The sequence below is a fragment of the Eschrichtius robustus genome, chromosome 6, assembly GCF_028021215.1.
Source record: "Eschrichtius robustus isolate mEscRob2 chromosome 6, mEscRob2.pri, whole genome shotgun sequence".
Classification (NCBI taxonomy): Eukaryota; Metazoa; Chordata; class Mammalia; order Artiodactyla; family Eschrichtiidae; genus Eschrichtius; species Eschrichtius robustus.
Genome location: NC_090829.1, coordinates 62,789,398 through 62,806,302, shown reverse-complemented (window position 1 = coordinate 62,806,302; position 16,905 = coordinate 62,789,398). Strand labels below are relative to the sequence as shown.

Here is a 16,905-nt window from a genome sequence, read left to right as displayed (position 1 = left end):
ATGTCTGAGGTGTGTGCCTGCGTGTGGCTTGTGTATTTTTGCCATGGCTCAATTCAGCAGGTGCAGTTTTCTGCATTCATCTAGCATTTCTTGCAGATGAAATCACGCATGAGCAAATGTGAAATTCACGTTATACTCAAAATAGTTCCCTATTATATCAATTGCACTGGAACATATTCATGTTTTCATATAGCAAAAATGTTCTGCAATGTAGCCATTAAAAAGAATGTGTTGATATGGAAATACCTCTAAAATAAATTGTAAAGTGAAAAAAAGCCAAGGTGCAGATGGTGTGTATACTTTGATTCTTTCTGTGTAAACTAGGGGAAAGAGCAGAGAAACCTAAAAATATGCTGGTAGATGCCTGTGTAGGTTTTTCTGGAAGAAAGGATAAAAAATGATTTAACAACAGTTGCCTCTGGGTAGTGGTTTTGCTTTTCATTTTATTCCTGACTACAATGTTTGAATTTTCTAACCATGTACATGCATTATTTGGGGGAGGAAAATGCCAAAAGAGTTTATGTCTCTTTTTGTTTTCTTCTTACTTCTCTATATGCTTAAAAGACACAACTACAGAGAATGTGGAACAACTGGAACTTTCATGCATTGGTGGTGGGAATGCAAAATGGTACAACCACTTTGGAAAACAGCATGGCAGTTTCTTAAAAAAAATTAAAAATTCCCTACCATATGACCCAGCCATTCCACTCCTAGGTATTACCCAAGAGAAATAAAAGCCTATGTCCATACAAAAACACAAATGTTCACAGCAATGTTATTTGTAATAGTCAAAAACTAAAAACAACCCAAATGTCCATTAGTAGGTGAATGGATAAACAAATTGCGATATATCCATACAATAGAACATACTCTTCAATAAAAAAGAATTAACCAGGGACTTCCCTGGTGGCACAGTGGTTAAGAATCTGCCTGCCAATGCAGGGGAGATGGGTTCAAGCCCTGGTGCGGGAAGATCCCACATGCCGCAGTGTAACAAAGCCCGTGAGCCACAACTACTGAGCCTGCGCTCTAGAGCCTGCGAGCCACAACTACTGAAGCCTGCGTGCCACAACTACTGAGCCCATGTGCCACAACTACTGAAGCCCGTGCTCCACAACAGGAGAAGCCACCGCAATAAGAAGCCCACGCCCCGCAGCGAAGAGTAGCCCCCGCTCAACGCAATTAGAGAAAGCCCGTGCACAGCAACAAAGACCCAAGGAAGCCATAAATAAATAAATAAATAAACTTAAAAAAATAAAATAAAAAAGAATTAACCAATACATGCAGCAACATGAATTAATTTCAAAATGATGCTGAGTGAAAGAAGCTAGCTTAAGAAAAAAGTATATACTACAATGGTAACATTTATACAAAACGCAAACTAGTCTATAGTGACAGAAACCTGATCAGTGGTTGTTGTGGTATGGGGCAATGATGGGGAAGGGAGAGAGAAGGATCACAAAGGGGCATTAGAAAAATTGGGGGGATGATGCGTATGTTTACTATCTTGATTGTGGTGATGTTTTCACAGATGCATAAATATGTCAAAACTTATCAAATTATACACTTAATATATGTGCAGATTGTGGTATGCCAATTGTGCCTCAATGAAGCGATTTAAACATACACACACAGCTATTAAATACAGACTGTCAAAACATGTATAAAGAATACACAATGGTGGGCTTCCCTGGTGGCGTAGTGGTTAAGAATCCGCCTGTCAATGCAGGGCACACGGGTTCGAGCCCTCGTCCGGGAAGCTCCCACATGCCGCGGAGCAACTAAGCCAGTGCGCCACAACTACTGAGCCTGTGCTCGAGACCGCGAGCCACAACTACCGAGCCTGTAGGCCTAGAGCCCTTGCTCCGCAACAAGAGAAGCCACCACGATGAGAAGCCCAGGTACCACAATGAAGAGTAGCCCCCGCTCGTCCCAACTAGAGAAAGCCCGCGTGCAGCAATGAAGACCCAATGCAGCCAAAAATAAATAAATAAAATAAATTTAAAAATTAAAAAAGAATACACAATGGGAGCCCTCATACATTGTTGGTGGAAATGTAAAATGGTGCAACTGCTGTGGAAAACAGTTTGGCAGTTCCTCAAAAAGTTAAACACAGAATTACTATGTGACCTAGCAATTCCACACCTAGGTATACTTTCAAAAGAACTAAAAACATATGTCCACATAAAAACTTGTATGTATGTGAACGTTCATAACAACATTATTCACAATAGTGAAAAAAATGGAAGCAACTCAAATGTCAATTGATGATTGGATAAACAAAATGTGATATAATCATACAACATATTATTAAGCAATAAAAAAGAATAAAGTACCAACACATGCTACAACACAGATCAACTTTGAATATATTATGCTAATTAAGTGAAAGAAGCCAGACACAAAAGGCCACGTTACATGATTATATTTCTATGAAATGTCCAGAAACAGGTGAATCCATAGACACAGAAAGTGGCTGCCAGGGGATGAGGGGAGGAGGGAACTGGGACTGACTGCAAATATGTATGGGGTTTCTTTCTGGAATCATGAAAATGTTATGGAATTAGATGGTAGTAATGGTTGTACAACCTTGTGAATATACTAAAAAAAACACTGAATTATACACTTAAAAATGGTGAATTCTATCTTATGTGAATTATGTCTCAACGAATAAGTATACATTCAAATAAACTAAATTAGTTTAAAAAAACAAAATAAATAACAATCACCAACATATCCACAACTCTGTAAATAAAAACATTACGAATAAAGTTGAAGCTCCTGCCCCTTGGCATTCTGGTCACCGCCAGCCTTCATTACCACCACATAACAGGTCTCTCCCCACACTTACTCCAAGCTCACTCTTCAGATAAACAGAATAAACAATTCTTGGTTAGGAGAACTAGTTCTTCTACCTCTCCCTGCCTACAGTCATCAAAGTTCACATGCCTGAACTTCTCCTAATTACCTTCCAACGGGTTCACATTTCATCCCTAACTTCTCTCTGCTTACTGAAATGCTATTCATCCTTCAAGAATCAAAATAAATTCCAATTCATCCATAAAGTGCACCCCAGCATTCAAAAAATTTTTTTCTAACTCCCACAGAACAGATGCTATAGAAACAATCTGCTTCATAAGTCTTGTTTTCTATGAGGGAAAAGTGCACCAATGCTGACCCTCACCCTCCATTCAGTGGCAGTGTAGAAAACAGACTGAAAGGGGGGCAGGTTTAGTTAAAAGCAAGGAGGTGGGGGCCGATTTAAGGAGATGGCAATGAAGAATTCTATTCTCTATGAGTGAATGAGAAAAGAGGAGGATCAAGTATTTCTTGGAATCTATCCTAAGGAAATACTCTCAAGACTGGTGATATACATCATACATGGGCTGTACTTAACAGATCTACAACTTAAATATTAGTTCTCCACTTTCTATATATTTAGAATATAATAAAAAACTTCATAATAAAAAACTGGAAATAGTCCATAGCAAATTACAGTGTATCCATTGAATAAAGGAATTTTAATATGGGGGGATATGTAGAAAACCCTAAAGATTCCACCAAAAAACTGGTAGAATAAATTAATTCAGCAAAGTAGCAGGATACCAAGTCATCACATAAAAATCAGTTACATTTCTATACACAATGAATAATCTGAAAAGGAAATTACAAAAATATTTCCATTTATAATAGAATCAAAAAGAATAAAATACTTAGGAACTAACCAAGAAGGTAAAAGATCATACAATGAAAACTATAAAATATTGCTGAAAGCAATTAAAGACAAATAAATGGTAACACATACCATTTTCATGGACTGGAAGACCTAATACTGTTAAAAAGTCAATACTACCTGAAGCCATCTACAAAGTCAATGCAATACCTACTGAAATCTCAATGACATTTTTTGCAGAAATAGAAAAACCCATTCCAAAATTCATATGGAATCTCAAGGGACCCTGAATAACCAAAACAATCTTGAAAAAGAACAAAACTGGAGGACTCACACTTCCTGATTTCAAAACTTACTAGAAGTTACAGTAAACAAAACAGCATGGTACTGGCATAAATACAGATATATAGACCAATGGAATAAAATAGCCCCAAAATAAACTCTTGCATATATGCTCAAATGATCTTTGACAAGGGTGCCAAGACCACTTAATGGTGAAAAAACAGTCTTTTCAACAAATAGTGCTAGGAAAACTGGGTATCTATGTGCAAAAAAATGAATTTGGACCCTTAACTAATGCCAGGTACAAAAATTAACTCAAAATAGATCAAAGACCTAAACACAAAACTTAGAACTCGATTCAAAATGGGCAAAGGATTTGAATTGACATTTCTCCAAAGATATACAAATGGTCAATAAGCACACGAAAAGATATTCAACATCACTAATATTAGGGAAGTGCAAATCAAAAACACAATGAGATATCACCTCACAGCCATTAGCATGGCTACTTTAGAAAAAAAAAGACAAAAAGCAGAAAAGTGTTAGCAAGCACGTGAAGAAACAGGAACCCTCATGCATTGGTGGTGGGAATATAAAATGGTGCAGCCACTATGGAAAACAGTGTGGCGCTTCCTCAAAAAATTAAAAATAGGATTACTGTATGATCCAGAAATTCCACTTCTGTGTAAATACCCCCAAAGAACTGAAAGCAGGGACTCAAACCGGTATGTCTGCACCCACATTCCTAGGAGCATTATTCACAAGAGCCAAAAGATGGAAGCAAAAAAAAAAAAAAAAGATGGAAGCAACTCAATTGTTCATCAACAGATGAATGAAAAAATAAAATGTGATATATACATACACTGGAACATTATCCAGCCTTTAAAAAGGAAGGAAATTGAGACATATGCTACAACATGGATGAACCTTCAGTACATTATGCTAAGTAAAATAAGCCAGTCACAAAAAGACAACTGCTGCCTGAATCCACTTATATGAGGTACTCAAACTAGTCAAAATCACAGAGACAGAAAGCAGAATGGTGATTGCCAATAGCTGTGCGTAAGGGAAAATGAGAAGTTTAGAGTTTCTGTTTTACAAGATGAAAAGAGTTGTGGAGACGGATCGTGGTGATGGCTGCACAATGATATAAATGTATTTAATACCACTGAACTGTACACTTAAAAATGGTTACAGTGGTAAATTTTACGTTATGTGTATCTTACTACACCTGAAAAAAAGTATACATAGGAGTTAAATCGTTAAGTATGCTTTTTCCATTATTAACCATGTCCTTCCTGATGGAGCACAGGTAATAAACTCATTTATTCCCAGGGGGTGGGGAATGGTGACACACATAAGGGGGAAAATTCTGTAAGCTCTGTATCAGGCTACATATTTTTAGTATCTAGATAATTCTTGACAATTAGAAAGTCAATCAGGAAAAGACAAACACAAATAAAAAGACGCACAAAGGACAGGAACAGAAATTCACAAATGGCCAATAAATGTGAAAAAATGTTCAAACATACTAGTAATCAAGGAATGAAACATTAAACAAGACACAATTTTTCATCTATTAAATTTAGTTTGGGGGGAGATGAAAATAAGGTGTCTTTAACAAGGGGCACTTGTTTCTAATTCACACTCATTGTCTTCACTTCCCCACTCCCATTCAATTACTCCCATCTGTTTCTACCTCCTACTACTTCTAGAACTCTGGATAATAATACCAATGACCAAACTAATAACCTCTGCGTTGCCAAATCCAAGTGAGCAACTCATTAAACATCTCAGAAGCACTGACGGACCAAGCCTCCATCATCCAGAAACTTCTCTCGTGGTTCCCATGACACCAGTCTCCTGCTTTTTCTCCTACCTCGCTGGCTGTTTCTTCTGTCCTGTGCTCAATCTTCTTCCTCCATAAGATCTCCAAGCGTTACAGTGCCTGAGGCTCACTCAATTTTCACTTTTCTATCTACACTCTTTCCCTAAGTGATCTCAGGTAGTCCTATAACTTTGAATATCATCTATATACTGAGTACTCCCAAATTTTTATCTCCAGCTCTAGGTTCTCTGGAAGCTCCAAACCTGTACATCCAACTGCTTCCTCAACATACCAACTTCATACCTAATATACATTTCAAATTTAATACACCCACAACAGAACTCATGATTTCTCCCACCTCAAATTTCTCTCTTCCATTCTTCTCAGCGAATGCTGCCATCTACTCGAAGTTGCTCAAAACAAGTATCAGAAAGCAAAGAGTTCTTCTCCCTTTCTCTCACCAATCCATTTCCAAGTCTTGTTCATTCTACCTCCAAAATATTTGTTAATCTTTCTACTCTTCTCCATCTCCACAATCATGGACCTAGTCCAAGGTACTGTAAACTAACCGATCTTCTAGCTTCCGCTCTTGCCCTCTTCCTCCGCCCAGCAGATTATGCTACTTTCCTTCTTACAGCCTTCAAAAGGGTTCTCATAAAAACTCAGTTCCTAAGAACGGCTTCACCTGCTCCTATCTTTGAAAGAACATACAAAACCAAAAATATACACTCCATGATAATATCTCTAGACAGTAAAACTATGGGTTCTTTTCCTCATTTTTCTTGTATTTTTAAATTTTTCTATGATGAATACCTACTACTTGCTTATTAAGAAAGAGGAAATTATATTGCTGAATACTACATAATATTACATTCTTACATGTTAAGGAGAAAAGGGAATGGAAAATTGTAGTTACAACTCTGCAACTGTTACAAGCTTAGGAGAAAACAGTAGCAAACAAATATCAAAATTCTAAGAATGAGGTGTCAGGGCTGTAGAATTACTGGTGATATTTTCCCTCTACTTTCTATTTTTCAACATAATTACATTCACAATAGAAAAAAAAAAGGTTATGAGATAAACCTCATTGTCTTCTGCAATCTGGCCGCAACCCACCAAAGCAGCCTTTCACTCCCACCCCGCACTGTCTCACACCTCTGGTGCTTTAACCCGGGCACCATCTCTAGAGTATCCTCCAACCTTTCTAAGTCCTACTCATCCTTCACGGTGGAAGGAGACGGTAGGGAAGCCGACAGGTTGGAGAAAGATTCCAGGATTCTTGCTGATAAATCCACAACTTGCCGGTGCTGGGGCCAAATCTCGTCTCCAATCCCATCGCAGGCCACCAGGTTTAACAGGCTAAAAGCTCCCGCCAGTGGGGCCCAGGCGACCCCCATCCCCTCAGAGAGCGCGTTGCCCCTTAAAAAAGGACACCCCTCACACACCCAAATTCCGGGTTCCCGCTGCGGAGACTCCCCCGGCACACGCACTCACCCCGGACCCAGCCTCCTCCCTCGGATCCTCTCCCCTCGTCAGTCACCCGCCCCCTCCCTCCCCCCCCTCAACCAGGGTGCCGGCGCGTCCGGCGGGGTGGGGGAAGGGCGTGCACGTGCCCGCGCCGCCCCCGCCCAGACAATGCCCGGGAGAACGGAGCGCGCGCCCGGCGGTCCCATCCCGCTCCCGCCAACACTCACCCTTTTTCCGGGTCTCTGGCTGAAGCGCAAGCCCCGCCGGGCGCCGCAAGAGGGCACGGGGGAGGGGAGGCAGCGGGCCAAGCCCCGTTAAGCCGCCCCGCCACGAGGCCCCAGCGACCCCGGAGCCCGCGGAAGCACACTGCTCGGCAGAGCCCGCCCGACCCGTTTGGCCCGGACGTCACCAGCAAGGGCGGTGGCGACGCACGCGGTTCCGGGGGCGGAGTTCGCAAGGTTGTGGGCGGGGCCGGGGAGGGGTTGAGGCTGTCCTAGACTCTCACCCCGGGCCCGGACGCGCTGGCCCGCACTGCCCCGCCCTGTCCCGCTACCTGGGGAGCATGGGCGCCGGTTCTGGTAAAGGCACCATCATATATTATTTTCCTCCTTAGAGAAAGACGGCGAGTTCCAGCCCAAAGACAGAATATTCATTCTGCCGGCATTTATGAAGCTTCCACAGCAAGGACAACAGTAGCTATGATTTTTGTATGTGTCATCTTGTACCAAGCTTTGTGCTCTGTGCTAGGGATACAAATAACTATAGTTATTACTAACCTATTTTACAGATGCAGAAACTGAGGCTCGGAAAGGTTATCTAGGTCATACAACTAGTGAGTAACAATCTATCAAGTACTGTTTTCCACCTAAATATCTCTTGAGCCCAACCTTCCCTTTCCTTCTCCCTGTACCACCCTACAGTAGACCCCATCATCTCTCTGCCCAAGGCCACTGTAGCCTCCCATGTGGTCTCCAGGTATCTATTTCTGTCCCCCTCCAATCTGTTTTCCTAACTACGTAAAGATTTACCATTGGAATTAGCAAGGTTTAGAGGGAGTTCACTTTATAATTTTTTTTCACTTTATGTATATGTTATCAGTTTTTTGGATGTGTTTAATAAAAATGTTTTAAAGGATTTACTCGTATATCTCCAATTGCAAGCCCAGTGCATTGCACATAGTATGCACTCAAAAAGTATTTGTTGAATAAATGAATAGTAGGGCCAGGAACTTACTCCAAAGCCGTGCATGATAAGGGAATAGAGGGATTTATAAAATGTCACTGTTGGCCTCCTGACCTTAATGTCTATTAAGGGTAAAGGCAGATTAACAATATTTGTTCAACAAATTTTTTGTGTGTTTCTATTCTATGTCCTGGTACTGTGTGCCCAGCACTATGTTAGATACTCAGGATCAGAAATGAACAAAACAGTTTCTGCCCTTGTGAAATTTACCGTCAATCTAATCTGAAAGGCCAGGAAAGGACTCTCTTAGCTTTAAGCTAAAACCCAAAGAGAGAATGGGAATCAGGGAGATAAAAATAAATTTCATGGAGAAAGAGGTAGGGTAAGTGGTCAGCATGGGCATGTCTGTATTCTCCTACTTTGGGGGTCTAACCCTGAGGCAGAGGCTTAGAAATATCCAGCTGACTGTGGAGGAGGCTAGAAGCCCACTTCTCCTGGCCCAGCTTGGAAGGCTGCCCAATTCTGGCAGAAGTCTCACATTGATCAGGGCTTAGGAGCAGACAGCAGCATTAGTGAGAAAGAGGAATCTGAGATAGTGCTGCTGGGTGTCCACAGTTTGCAGATGGTGTGCCAGAAACCCAGATTTCTCTTACGCCTTCTGCCAGGCAAGCAGAAAGTAGCATGGGTGAGAGCCATGGACAGGCCAATGGGCACTGTGCCAGGGGCCAGGTGATCCTAAACCAGAGGCCTTAGGGTGGATTAATTGGCAGGTAATGATGTGGCTAAGACCCCAAGGATGGGCAGAGCTAAAAACCCCAGCAAGAGCTGAAGTGCTCCCAGGTCAGCTGGTGAGAGGAGCAGGGATGAAGGAGTCGGGGTGGGAAGGTGAGACGTCAGACTCTCAAGGTGCTGAAGCAACAGATCATGAGCTTGACAGCCAACAACCTCAGCAGTTGATGCCAGTAGGGCCCTGGTGACCAGGTGTGACTAGGCACATGGCTGCAAAGGCCAGTGAGGACCCAGGCTATGGCTCACAGCTCTGCACACAGATCTGAGACCCCTCTGGCCACTCCCTCAAAGCTTCCCTTTGATCCCACAGGCCATCTTGGGAAGTCAAGAGTGGGGAGGGGTAAGTTCTGATAGGACTACAACTTTCCATTCACTGAATATTTACCCAAAATGAGATGGTTTAAGACCATATAACTTTCACTGGCAAGTTCTTTTTGTTTGTTTTTCCAGAGTATTTTTTTTTTTAATTGAATGAAAGATTCTTTAAATGCTATAGTGCTTTACGATTTTCAAAAGTTTCACACACATGATTTCATGTAATTCTATAATAACCCTTTTTCCCCCCTACCCCTATATTGCCTCTCCCCCTTCCCTCTCCCCACTGGTAACCACTAGTTTGTTCTCTATATATGTGAGTCTGCTTCTTTCTTGTTTTATTCACTAGTTTGTTGTATTTTTAAGATTCCACATATAAATGATATCATACAGTATTTGTCTTTCTCTGTGTGACTTATCTTACTTAGCATAATGCCCTCCAAGTCCGTCCATGTTGCTGCAAATGGCAAAATTTCATGGCTGAGTGAAATTTTATGGCTGAGTAGTATGGCAAGCTTAAATTTAGCCCACTCCCCAACAGGAATGAAAACCCACAAGAAAGTTTTCATCAGTTAAAGAGAAATAACAGCTACGGATTTGTATACATATGCACACAGTGTGTACATTTCAGTAACAGAAATAAGCTCTATGGGGGCTTCCCTGGTGGCGCAGTGGTTGAGAATCTGCCTGCCAATGCAGGGGACACGGGTTCGAGCCCTGGTCTGGGAAGATCCCACATGCCGCGGAGCAACTAGGCCCGTGAGCCACAATTACTGAGCAACTAGGCCCATGAGCCACAATTACTGAGCCTGCGCGTCTGGAGCCTGTGCTCCGCAACAAGAGAGGCCGCGATAGTGAGAGGCCCGCGCACCGCGATGAAGAGTGGCCCTCGCTTGCCACAACTAGAGAAAGCCCTCGCACAGAAACGAAGAACCAGCACAGCCATAAATAAATTAATTAATTAAAAAAAAAAAAAAGAAAGAAGCTCTATGAAGCAAATGGGCAGGGTGCTAAGAGAGCACAGCACAGGGGGACCAAATTTAATATGGAGGTAGAAAAAGCCTCCCTGAAAAAATATTAAGTGAAACTGAAAGCAGTAGGAGCTGTCGGGTCACGATAAAGCCTAAGACAAAGTGAGAGAAGTTCAGGGTAACTTAAGAGCAGAGTGGCTGGGTTTGGGGCTGAGTCAGGCAAGAACAAGATCGTGCAGGTAGGTGGTGTTAAGATTTTTATCTTTACCTTAAGAACAACAGGAAGTCATCAAAGGGTTTTAAGCAGGGGAGTAATGTACTCGATTTGCCCTTTTAAGGTAATATATTCGACCTAGCAAATGGGTGGGGAATGACTGGAGGGGTGTGTGAACAAAGAAGCAGCCACACAGTTGGAAAGCAATTTGATCGATCATCCAGGTGAAAAATGAGGGTACCTTACAGTGGGCAGCGGAGATGGAGGGAAGCAGAAAGATTCAAGAATTGTGGAGAAAATAGCGAGAGACTTGGTAATGAACTGGGAGAAGACCAGGAAAGTGAGAAAAAGCAGCCCCAGCCTTCAAGCAGATGGTGCCCTGCGATGGGGCCCACAGCTGGAGATTGGATTTCACGCCCCTCCTTGGCCAGGCCTCCTGCACTGGAGGGGGGCCTGGAAGGAGAAGATTAGAAGAACCGAGGGGGACTGCTTTCTAGAGTTGGCAGATGGTGGATGGTGATGCCATTTACTGAGAGGAGAGAGACTGAAGGGAGAACAGATTTTCTGTGTTGGGGGTAGTGGTGAGTGAATCAAGAATTCTTGGGACATTTTAAGTTTAAGACATCTACCTGAAGACATTAAACAGGCATCTGTGCACACAGTTCTGGGGCTCAGAGAACTGGTGGGTAGCGCTGTCAACATACCCTTGTCAACAGGTAGTTCTGAGGGCTGATGAGATTGGAGAAAAGACAGCACAGTTCAGAGGGGTTGCACTGTCACAGCCCATAATGTCACACTTTGCTTTATACAAGACAACATTCCAAATGTTGAGAAATATCACATAATAACCTGGATTTCCCCTTCTATGAAAAATCAAGGGACTTCCCTGGTGGCGCAGTGGTTAAGAATCCGCCTGCCAGTGCAGGGGACACGGGTTCAAGCCGTGGTCCGGGAAGATCCCACATGCCGCGGAGCAACTAAGCCCGCGTGCCACAACTACTGAGCCTGCGCTCTAGGGCCCGTGAGCCACAACTACTGAGCCCGTGAGCCACAACTACTGAAGCTCGCATGCCTACAGCCCATGCTCCGCAACCAGAGAAGCTACCGCAATGAGAAGCCCGTGCACCGCAAAGGAGAGTAGCTCCCGCTCGCCGCAACTAGAGAAAGCCCGTGCGCAGCAACAAAGACCCAACGCAGCCAAAAATAAATAAATAAATAAATAAAATTAAAAAAACCAAAAAAGAAAAATCAAGCTGTGGTAACCTGGACCCACATTGCTATAATTAGATACTAGTTAACACTATGAACTGGGCAGTGTTCCAGGCACTTCACAAATTTAATCTAAGTAACAACTTGATTTTTATGGTTCATACTTTAAGGAAGAGAAAACTGAAGCACAGAAAGGTTGAGTAACTTATCAGACAGCTAAGAAGTGGCAGAGCTGGGTTGCAGACCCAGGCTATCTGGCATCAGGGTCTGAGGGCTTAGACACCTTGGGTGCAGCTGGGAAGCTGCAATCCCATTTAGAAAAGCCCTATTGCCTGCAGGGCATGGTCCCACCACTTCCTATTGTTTTCCTGTCCCCCCAAAACCCAATCCCAGTCTGAACATCAGTTGCCATTTATTGTTTTATTTGCACTTCTGTTTTCTGATATTGGAGAATTATTTATCTGTACCAAGTAGAATATTAAAAATATTAAAGGCATCTAACTTCCATGGGTAAGAATTTTAAAATTATTTATTAGTGGAATTTCTGTTTGTATGTTATCTGGTCAGATAGAATTGATAAAAACAGGTTAGTATTTAGGTTAAATATGTATGAGAAACTCATAACTATGTTTCTGTGCTTCTGAAACAATCACGCTTCTGATATATACTTGGGATCTATCATTCCCAAGTATAAAAGATGAAAATGACACAGAGCGAAGGCAACAAAATGTTAAATAACTAACTTTTCAATTTTAGACAGTTTTATTTAGATAAGGTTGATCTGAGACTGAGGTCTTGGGAGACTTTGACAGTATGCTTAAACTTAGTTTCAAGTCTTGGGGGAAAAAATACGGTTTATGTCAGTTTGGGGTCTTACAGTCTCTCAGCTGGAAGAGAGGGTGGGGTGGCTTCGATCGCTCACCAGTCCCTTCCTTAGTGAAAGTGTGAGAGGAGGGAGGTGGGGGTGAATGTTAAATGTACAGTATTAATGAAAGGAAAAGCAACAATTATTAAAGTTAGTCAAGAAGGTTCTAGGAATGATGGCACTGACCCAGGAGAAGGAGCTGGTATTTGGAAGGGAGGCTCACTCTGGGAGCTGCAGCCCCCGGCTTCTTGCAGGGCTCCGCTGGAGGGGAGGGATGGGGCAGACTGAAAGCAGCAATCAGATAACCAAGGAAAGCCTGGGAAGGGTGGTGAGGCTCAGGCTCTGTCTGAGAGTGGGAGGGGAATCTGGCTCAGATGGACAATTTTGCTAAGCTCTGCCCCAGAGATCCCCAGGCTGGAAGTATCCTCCTGGCCTCCACCCTGGGAAGACCAACCACCCTTCCTAAGATTGACAGGGACCCCTGGAGCCCTTGTGGTCATGAGGTTCCCCTCCCAGGATGCAGTCACTAATTAGACTTCTAAAATGAGAACCTCACACGTACAGTGCCAAGCAAACTGTTAAAGTCGTTAGTGCCTGGGAATTACACTCGGGTTGTTAAAAATAAATGATTGTCCACAACCAGGTCCAAACAAGAAACCAAACGTCTGGTTGGCCTTTTTGGATGTTAACAAAACTATATCCCGCCCTTGAAGATCTTACTGGACCCCATCCTAACCCACAAAGAAACCATGCATTGTGCGTCTCCTCTGTGTGGACTGGGCAGTCACCACAAATGCAGACTTGGCGAATGGGGAAGATGATGCAAAACATTTTCATTGGTGTGAAAAAAAAAAAAGGGTATTTGCCCTGAAAGGAAACTTCCTATGGTTGGAAGTGGTTGGGTTCTCTGTATTTGTTTCATATGAAAATGAAGATGAGGAGAACTTGGAACTCTCATACATTGCTGATGCGAATGTAAAAGGGTGCAGCTGCTTTGGCAAACAGCTTGGCAGTGTCTCAAAATGTTAAACACAGAGTTATCATGTGTCCCTGCATTTACACTCCTAGGCAAATACCCTGGAGAAATGAAAGCATATGTCCACACTGAATTTGTACAGGAATGTTCATAGCAAAAGCATGTATCTCAATAAAGTTGTTTAAAAAAAAAAAAGAAGTCATCTCTGGGAACAGGCTAAAAATATCTGAAAATTACTTGTAAAGTTAACGTAAATATACAACTTCAGCTGTAATATGATTTGATTGTGGTGGAATCTAGACAATGTAAAAAGGGGAATGTACAAAAGTAGTCCTGCTTAAACTTCTGGGTCAAGCTCTAAAGACTGAAGACTTCTGATTTTAATTTGGTTACATTTCCTTATATCTTTTCATCAGCTGTTAGGTGTCTAGTTAATACAATACTGTGATATTTTCATTTATTGTTTATTGTTTTTAAATTGGTTTTCTACACTACAGCTCTCTGTTATTAAAGATAAATAATGACATTAGTGCTAAGCTTATTAATTTGTTGACAGAATTTTTTATATACTTTAGTTTTCTTGATGGTATTTACTTATATTATCCTCTGGTGGCTTTTATCATGATCTTTTCCTGGCTTCCTATTTTATGGCTCATCTGTTCTAGAAATGCTTCGCAAATGCCCTCAGTCAAGAGGTATAGTCCTGGCTGTAAACAGCCCTCATTCCCAAATATAATAAGAGGCCTCTGGTGGCCTAGATGAAGCCAAAACAAATAATATTGCATATACATCAGGTTTCGAAAATCAGTTACTGCCCAGAGTGCTTTCCTGTTGACCCTGATATTGGGAGGCTTATTTGGCCTTTACCATGGGGCACCCAATGGCAGATTGTGGGATGTTGCCCCTGTAGTCAGATCTCGGATTCTTCCAATGCAAGTGAACAGGGGATTTTAGCTGGGAAGAGTAATCTTCTATAAATTGACCTTGGCAGTGAAACATACCACCTGCATAATAACTTTTATTCTCCAAACATCTCTAAACTATTATACTTTATATGGCCATTATGTTTCTCCTTCTGTGCTTACAAAATGCCTTATTCATATGTTCAGAGTAAACTCATCCAGGTTTGGTGTCCCCAGCTGAGCAGCAGATAATGTCAGAACAGTCATAAATGTGCCTAGAGAAGAATTGTTCACATTATAAAAGGAACAAAAGGAGGGGAAACTGTCAGAGAGTTTTCTGAGCTGCTTTGTATTCTATTCACTATAGATAACACCAACTGGAGAATTTCAGTAGTCAGAGTTTGTGTATAGAATGAGTTTGGATCTTCATAGCCCAAAATGCAGGCAGTCTGTTGTAAAGTTAAAAAAAAAAAGAATCATAATATTGGGAATGATAGCTGGGAAAGCTGTTTTTTGTTTTGTTTTGTTTTTTGACTCAATTTTATACTGGTTGTACAGTGTTGACATTTATATTTTGTGTAAAAGATTTATTTATGCAACAGCATAGGGCTGAGAAGCTGTGCCTCTCCTTGCCCCCCTTCGTCACCGTGTCTCTCTCCTTGGAACTCTCCTTTTAGATGTGGCATACACGACAGCTTGGCAGACGTCATATCCACTCCCAACCCTTTCTCCCTTGCCTTCTTCTATAGAAGCCAGAAAGTTAAACACTCAATTTCCTACCCTCCCTTGAAGCCAGGAGTGACCATGTGACTCAGTTGTAGCCAAGAAGATGAAACCGCAAGTTCAATGAATAAAAAGAGAGACTCCCAAAGAAAGGGGAGAGTTGTAGCTAGTCCTGCGTCAGCCTCTCTGTCCCCTTCTTCCTGCCTTGACTTTGGATGTGATGCCTGAAAGTACGGCAGCCATCTTTCAACCATGGAGTTTCAAGCCAACACCTTAAAAACGGGACAGAAAGAAAGCTGGAGCCTGGGTGTTTTATGATGGTACCAGGCCTGGACTGCCAACTTTCTATGTAAGAAAAACATCATTTGTTTGTTTAAACAACTTGTGGCCAGACTTTCTGTTATTTTCAGCCAACCACATTCCTTTATGACACACGAGATTTCTTCAATGTGCTTCTTTCCTATTCTCAACTTCTCAGATAGCTCTTTCTCAGTCTCCACCCCCAGCTCCTCTTTCTCTGCCTGTGCCTGAATACTGAGATTTCTGTGGCTTCTATCCTTGTTCTGTTCTCATTTCTTGAATAATTTTCTCCATGGGCACAGCTTCAACTGCCCCTTACATACCAACAAGTTCCAAATCTAGATCATGAATTTGGGTCTCCAACCTGAACCTGGACCATTATTTTCAAGTGCATTTAAGACATTTCCCTTTGTATGGCCCTGAAGCAAATTCAGCCTATCCATAATTAAACTCATTTTTTCCCCATCCAAGGCTTACTTTTCTCCTTTCTCTTACTATTTTGATTAGTTTCACCACCCACTCAGTTATCTGAGATGGAAACTTTGGAATCATCCACTCCTTGTTTACCTTCACAGGTCACATCCAGTTAGTCTCCAGGTGTTACTGAATCCACCTCTTAAATTCTTCTTAGGTCAGCTCTCTCTCCTTTATTCCCTCACCATTGCCCTGGTCCAGGTGCCCACCCTCTCCACCTGGACTTCTACCCTCTCCTCCTAATTGGTTGTGCTGCCTTCCTACTCTCCCCATCTAGTGTGTTTCAACCGCTGGGGTCAACTTTCTAGAACACATCTGATCACTTCACTCTACTATTTAAAACACCTCAGTGCCCTGGCCCCATTACCTAGGGGTAATTCTCAAATTTTACTGTGCATCCGCATTACCTGAAGGACTCGTTTAAACATAGATTGCTGGGCCACTCCTCCAGAGTCTCTGATTCAGTAGGTCTGGGGTGGGTCCTAAAATGTGTATTCCTAACAAGTTTGAGGATGGTGCTGATCAGGGACCACATTTTGAGAACCACTGGCCTAGGCTAAAATTAAAACTCTTTAACGTCAGGTTTAAATCATTTACAACCTACCTTCCCAGTTTCTGGCCGCTGCTCACCACGTTCCATAAGTTTTTTTGGGTTTTTTTTTGGCCGCACAGCATGCAGGATCTTATTTCCCCGACCGGGGATCGAACCCTTTCCCCCTGCAGTAGAAACATGGA

At 42.3% G+C, this 16,905-nt stretch overlaps 1 protein-coding gene across 7 annotated transcripts in view; it reads right to left on the bottom strand.

The window, feature by feature from the left end:
* YEATS2 (YEATS domain containing 2) overlaps window positions 1–7,654 on the bottom strand; it is a 107,421-nt gene extending 99,767 nt beyond the window's left edge. For all 7 annotated transcript variants that reach the window (XR_011074290.1, XM_068546319.1, XM_068546324.1 and 4 more), the window contains exon 1: window positions 7,478–7,654. The gene's annotated coding sequence lies outside the window, so the exon portion shown is untranslated. The remainder of the gene's footprint in view (window positions 1–7,477) is intronic.
* Window positions 7,655–16,905: the final 9,251 nt, after the last annotated feature.